The following is a 7,765-nucleotide window of genomic DNA, read 5'->3' on the forward strand; positions in this document are numbered from 1 at the left end:
ACCCGATTTGATATGGTACCAATTGTTGACCACCTCAACTCAAGCCGGGTTGTTTTGGATTTTGAGAACCAATAGCGAGTCACCAATAATAAGTTTTTAAGTCTACTATATTTTGATGATCACACTCGTCACTTTATTCAAGTACGATACGGCCCGCACCATAGGATTATCCAAACCGTTAATTTGTTGGGCCCCAATGTAAATAGGCGTTGTCATGAAAATTATGTCCATAGGATTATCCTAACTCTTCGATACATATAGATTTATTTATGGCCTCGTCCATCGACATATCGAATGGTTAGGATCATCGAATAGAGATGATTTTTAGGCACAGTTTTTTTTACATTGAAGCCAAACAAATGAATGGTTTTGATCTTCAAACAAGGTAGGTTATAGTGTGATTTACCAAAAAAAAAAACATATGTTCACCTACTCCTGGATGCCATATAATATCTCTTGTCTGTACGATATGATGGATGTGCTCCACTCTTTATGGTGCTCGCAGGTAGTTGTGCATATTTTTTTAACAGCACTTGGCCCACCTTGTTTGAAGATCCAAATCATTCACTTGTTGCGCCCCAATGTAAAGGCAGTGCCTATAAAACAATCCCCATAGGATGATTCTAACCCTCTAACATGTAGATAAACTACACTATATAGAAACACCTACCGATCAGAAGGTTAGGATCATCCTATGAAGAATAATATTTTCATGGTACAGCCTATTTTTGTTGAACCCGTCGGGTACGGGTTGAACCCGACCTGCGTGGGAACATCCAAGTAACAACGACGGTTTGAAATTATATATAGTGCTAATGTCCTCACTACCATATTTTATAATGGCACTCCTCACCGTATTTTGATGATCACACTCTTCACTCTATTAAAATGTACGGTATGGCACATACGCTGAGTAATGCTGACGTGTAAATCCCAGATAAAAAGAAAAGAAATTTCTTTTGGATGGGCCACTTCCTACATAGGTTGTGCCCCAAAACTAATTTTCATAGGTTGATCCGAACCCTCTGATATATAGAGGGTTATAGGTTGCTCTAAACCGTCCATGTGATGGAACACAACATTAATCGGTTGTGCCCGTAAAATCATTTCCATAGGTTGATCCTAGCCCTCCAATTGAAAGGGGTTTCCATAATTGTTGTTCCTCTTAATGTGCTCGGAATCCATCAATATTTTGCAAGTGTCCTGCATGCGTAATATAAAGTAGTTCTTTCGTCATTGTCATATGTCTTTACCTCTTCTTGGTAGTTTTTTGCCGTAATTGTCATAGACAAGTACCTGTGTCGGTACTTTTCGTATGTAGATTACGATTTTACCCTCAAATAATTTCTCACACAAGCGGAAATAACGGCAAATGACACAAATGCCCTTACATGTGGGATACAATTGGAATTATGGTAGTGAGACACAGGCGGAAATAACGGCAAAGGTGGAACAACTTAACCCATCATTTTGCCTTTATATATAGTAAGTAAGTATAAGTATAGTTAGAAGATTAGAATAGATTAGATTAGATTAGAATATAGTAGTTAGATTAAATTAGATTAGATTAGATAGTTAGATTAGATTTCACAAATCCAGAATATGACAAGATTGAATTGGCAAAAATAACTCAAACATGGTGAGTGTATTGGTAAACTAACAAACCAGAAGACCGCTTTTGCAAAAAAGGCGAAGTGGGAGACTTCTTCTGCATAAACCCCAAAAATAAATCCTGGAAAGATTCTAGTAAAAATATTTCAAAAAAAAAGATTTAAAAAATAAAATAAAAATCAATGGAAATAAAACAAAGATGGTAGACTTGCAAGTTATTTAGACTTGCAAGGATTGAAACAAATAGCAATCTATTGGGCTTTTTTGCCTTATTTGGGTTTCGTGCCTTATTTGGACTTGCCACGAATGAAACACGTTTAGGAGCCTTATTTGTCTTTCCAGGGAAATAGAACAAATATAAGGCAATGATATAATGAATTTAGATTTTGCAAATATGCTGTGCAGCTAAGTTTCCATTTCTATTGACATGGATATATAGTAAGTAAGTATAAGTATAGTTAGATTAGATTATATTAGAATATAGTAGTTAGATTAAATTAGATTAGATTAGAATATATTAGATTAGATAGTTAGATTAGATTTCGCGAATCCAGAATATAACAAGATTGAATTGGCAAAAATAACTCAAACATGGTGAGTGTATTGGTAAACTAACAAACCAGAAGACCGCTTTTGCAGAAAATGTGAAGTGGGAGACTTCTTCTGCATAAACCCCAAAAATAAATCCAGGAAAGATTCTAGTAAAAATATTCCAAAAAAAAGATTTAAAAAAAAAAAAATCAATGGAAATAAAACAAAGATGGTTGACTTGCAAGTTATTTAGACTTGCAAGGATTGAAACAAATAGCAATCTATTGGGCTTTTTTGCCTTATTTGGGTTTCGTGCCTTATTTGGACTTGCCACGAATGAAACACGTTTAGGAGCCTTATTTGTCTTCCAGGGAAATAGAACAAATATAAGGCAATGATATAATGAATTTAGATTTTGCAAATATGCTGTGCAGCTAAGTTTCCATTTCTATTGACATCGATATATAGTAAGTATAAGTATAGTTAGATTACATTAGATTAGATTAGAATATAGTAGTTAGATTAAATTAGATTAGATTAGATTTCGTAAATCCAGAATATGACAAGATTGAATTGGCAAAAATAACTCAAACATGGTGAGTGTATTGGTAAACTAACAAACCAGAAGACCGCTTTTGCAGAAAAGGCGAAGTGGGAGACTTCTTCTGCATAAACCCCAAAAATAAATCCTGGAAAGATTCTAGTAAAATTATTCCAAAAAAAAAAGATTTAAAAAAAAATCAATGGAAATAAAACAAAGATGGTAGACTTGCAAGGATTGAAACAAATGGCAATCTATTGGGCTTTTTTGCCTTATTTGGGTTTCGTGCCTTATTTGGACTTGCCACGAATGAAACACGTTTAAGAGCCTTGTTTGTCTTCCAGGGAAATAGAACAAATATAAGACAATGATATAATGAATTTAGATTTTGCAAATATGCTGTGCAGCTAAGTTTTCATTTCTATTGACATCGATATATAGTAAGTATAAGTATAGTTAGATTAGAATATAGTAGTTAGATTAAATTAGATTAGATTAGATAGTTAGATTAGATTTCGCAAATCCAGAATATGACAAGATTGAATTGGCAAAAATAACTCAAACATAGTGAGTGTATTGGTAAACTAACAAACCAGAAGACCGCTTTTGCAGAAAAGGCGAAGTGGGAGACTTCTTCTGCATAAACCCCAAAAATAAATCCTGGAAAGATTCTAGTAAAAATATTCCAAAAAAAAAAAAGATTTAAAAAAAAATCAATGGAAATAAAACAAAGATGGTAGACTTGCAAGTTATTTAGACTTGCAAGGATTGAAACAAATAGCAATCTATTGGGCTTTTTTGCCTTATTTGGGTTTCGTGCCTTATTTGGACTTGCCACGAATGAAACACATTTAGGAGCCTTATTTGTCTTTCTAGGGAAATAGAACAAATATAAGGCAATGATATAATGAATTTAGATTTTGCAAATATGCTATGCAGCTAAGTTTCCATTTCTATTGACATGGATATATAGTAAGTAAGCATAAGTATAGTTAGATTAGATTAGATTAGAATATAGTAGTTAGATTAAATTAGATTAGAATAGATTAGATTAGATAGTTAGATTAGATTTCGCAAATCCAGAATATGACAAGATTGAATTGACAAAAATAACTCAAATATGGTGAGGGTATTGGTAAACTAACAAACCAGAAGACCGCTTTTGCAGAAAAGGCGAAGTGGGAGACTTCTTCTGCATAAACTCCAAAAATAAATCTAGGAAAGATTCTAGTAAAAATATTCCAAAAAATAGATTTTTACAAAAAAAAATAATCAATGGAGATAAAACAAAGATGGTAGACTTGCAAGTAAGTAGACTTGCAAGGATTGAAACAAATAGCAATTCTATTGGTCATCAATCTCTTCATTTTTTTATGTGGACAGGTGTCGGTGTCAGTTCAGAAGATAAGACATGCACGCAGCTCCAATCTTTACCCCATTGCAATGATGTTAGCTGTGGTCAATTATGTTTCAAGATATATGGGCTTGTTGCATTCGGTTCCCAGTGCCTTGGGGTGAATTGTAACTGTTATTACCGATGTTGAGGTGGCATCATATATATATGTCCACATCAGCCTCCAAGTCTTCTATTGCACTACCAATTGTATCTGTGATTTTACAATTGTTAGGATTTCTCTGCAATTTAAAATAAAATGTTGATGGGGCACCACTTTGATCTTTATTCATCTTTGTATATTAACAATTTTAAGTAGATATTAGCATGGTTTTAAATTTCGGCCGAATTTTGAATTTTGGTCGAAACCGAAACCGGGGTATAGGTACATTTTTTTGGCTGAAATCTCAAAATTTCGTCCAAAATTCAAAGAAATTCCGCTCAAGTATCTTGATTTTATTAATTAAATAATATTTTTCCAAAATTTTGTATGAAATAAAATACTATTTTAATTGATTTCGGCCGAAATTTTGGTGTGGGTGAGGACTGAAACCCAATCCAAAACTGAAATTTAAAACCATGGATATTAACCACCGATTTCTCGGAAATCTCCACCTGCTATTCTAGGCGCAATGAATGAGAAATGAAAAATCGGAAGAAGGCACCTTGGCTATAACAGATCCCCAGTGCCAGTTTTTAATGTTTATGTAATTCTTGGCTCATTATTTTTGCACACATGCATAGAATGGCCAAGAATGCTAATAGGGTATGAATAGGAAAGTTTAGATAAAAGCAGGGTTTTATGTAAAAGAAGTCTTCTACTTTGCTTTATTTGCAAAAGTAGTCGTTTAGTTTGACAATTTGCAAATAGAGTCATCCACTTGAGTGAATTTTGCAAATTAGGTAGTGCCATCAATTTGTGACCATTACATCCATGGTATATATTTTTCCTCATAAAATGACAAAAATATCCTTACATGTGAAAAGAAAAACCTAGCATTCTTGGCACATGTGATGCATGCATGTGAAAAATATGAGCTGTAGAATGGTGGCCCCTGGGACCTACGCATCAAAAGACGAGGATTTTTCTTATTCTCGGAGAATGAGGGGCAAAGGGATTGATCGAGAAAGATTTCTTGTTCTTATTATAAGATCGTGACTTGATCAGCATATTTTGGTAAAACGAATAATCTTCTCCAAGGGGCGCGAGACAACTCTCTCTAAGGAACTCGGAAAAATAGCCCCTTAACTTTGTGAGAAGGGGTGCCTCCTCACAAAGGGGTTTCAGTGACCAGGCCTGGGCCCACCCGATGCATGAATTTGAAGAAAGTTCAAAGGGAAAACTACTAGAAACCCCATTGGATTAAAACAAATCTACAAGAATCCTACCAAATTTTCTTAAGTACTAATACCACGTTATTGTGCTAAAAAAAGCTTCTAATCTTTTAAATTACCCAATTTACCCTTGATAATATTGCCTTTAGTTATCAGTAATGTAGAAATCCCTAAAATCTCTCAAAGGCTACATTAAATCGTTTAAAAATCTCTCTCTCAAAAGCTACATTAAATCGTTTGAACATCTCTCTCACTCTTAAACCAAGGCAACATCTCTCTCTCTCTCTCTCTCTCTCTCTCTCTCTCTCTCTCTCTCTCTCAAATAAGATTTAGAGATTTTATATGGTGTAAAGCCTGTATAGTACATTTTTTTCAAAAAGTATTGTCCGTGCCACTCTATATGATGATCCAAACAATCCACTTGATGGGACACAACTCAAATAGGTTGATCCTGTAAGATCTTAAGTGGGCAATCATTGATATAAGATCTACGGTCTATATTAAAGAATGAGATTAAGTGTGAAATTACTGGAGTTACCCATTTCCATTGTGATCAGTGAGGGGTATAAGGGTAATCAGTGCATCTCATCTTTATTGAGACATGGATGATTAGTGTAGCCCTGGAGTCAATTGTATCAGTTGGTTAAAAAGGTTAAGCCAACTAGAGTTTTATTGTGGGCGTGACTCTAGATCTATAAATAAAAGGGTTGGTCTCTGTTGCCGTCTAACCTGTCATAAGGAGATCTCCCCCAGAAGAGATTAGTAAAAGTAGAGAGGCAGTAGAAGATCATCCCGTTCGATCCACGACCATGGGAGATCGAGGTAAGCTTCACAATTCTTTCTTTTGTATCCTAGTACTTTGCATGGTAGATCATTTTATTAATTTGTTATAATCATGGAATATAGATTGAATACTATGAACCTAAGTTTAACAGTGTGGTATCAAAGCCAACCATGCAAATCTAGGATCTGATTAGGATTTCATGTTGGAAGAAAGAGTTGGATGATTAGTTTATAGGGTTATTCAACTTTGATAAATCTCCATTTGTTGGCCGGTATCTTGCTATTTAGCCAACATCGTTGGTGCCGTATTAACTATAGTTAGCCACTAAGTTGTTTTAATCGTTGGAGATCCATGCCACAGCATATATCTTCTTGTGTTGCCATCATTTTGATTCGGTCTGGAGTTTAATCCAAATTGCCCTGTTAATGTGTGATGGATTGGTTGGAAAATCTGTCTCTGCCTGTGGTTTCCTTTTGGGCAATGAATCAACAGCGTGAGACGGACCAACTGATGCCGGTAGTGGGTTGGATCTAGTGTTTTTCAGTCCATTTGAGTGCAACTGTTGGGCAGCGACTAAGAAGTTATGAGAAAGAACTATAGGACACGGCACCAAACAAGATAAGTTTTCCTGCGGTTTTTTTAGTGATTCCAAATTATGCCAACTGGAAGATTCCGAAGATATAGTAAAGTTTTGCATTTCCATGAGTTAATTTTCAGCTTGGGTTTTGAAACATTTTTTTTTTGGTCATGTATTTCCTTTTTAATTTTTATGCACGTCTTGACTTGAGAAACTATGGACATATATGGAAGTATTAATTTCACTTTTGTGCATGCATACATCGCATCTACATGCATTTGTCATGACACTTTAAATAACTATACTTGGGAACCTCAGTTTAAAATAGCCCACATCCGAATCTAAGGAAATTAAAGGGGGTATTTTCAATCCAAATTTCTAAGGATTTTCTTCTGTGCACTTGTGCCTAGTACCACCAGTTGTTGCACCCAAACCATTTAATGCTAGCCAAAGATCTAATTGAGGATTGATCTTGGCCATCCTTACAGATCTAGCGGGCGGCTGTCCATTCAGATCTAGTGGAACATACTATATGGGCAAGTTTAAATTGTTGAACAGAAGAGGAACCCAGTACATGTCTCTTTGAAAAGAGAATCATTACTTTAAGGAAAGATCACACCGCCTTTGTTTTGATAATATAAACAGCCTGTTAGTTTTGGTGATTTTGTTTTGGTATTAACACAGACTATAGTAAAGCCTTTTTTTTGGTATTACCACTGACTCTGTTTTGATATTGATTCCCATCCTGAGGTTGGATAAATTAATACTAAACACTACTTGTTTTGGGCACTCAACTAAAATGTATTGGAGTTTATAAATTAATGGGACCTACTATTTTGATAATGAAACTCGTTATTCCTTTAATTAGGAAGTTTATTAACTGAGCATCTATTTTGATATCGGCACCTTTGTTTTGTTTATGCATACATAGACACTCACATTGATAAAGGTTCCTTCACACTTTGTTTTACATGTATATTGACATGCACATTT

The sequence above is a fragment of the Tasmannia lanceolata genome, unplaced genomic scaffold (genome assembly GCF_043159265.1).
Source record: "Tasmannia lanceolata isolate RefF3 unplaced genomic scaffold, GAP_Taslan_0.1 ptg000037l, whole genome shotgun sequence".
Classification (NCBI taxonomy): Eukaryota; Viridiplantae; Streptophyta; class Magnoliopsida; order Canellales; family Winteraceae; genus Tasmannia; species Tasmannia lanceolata.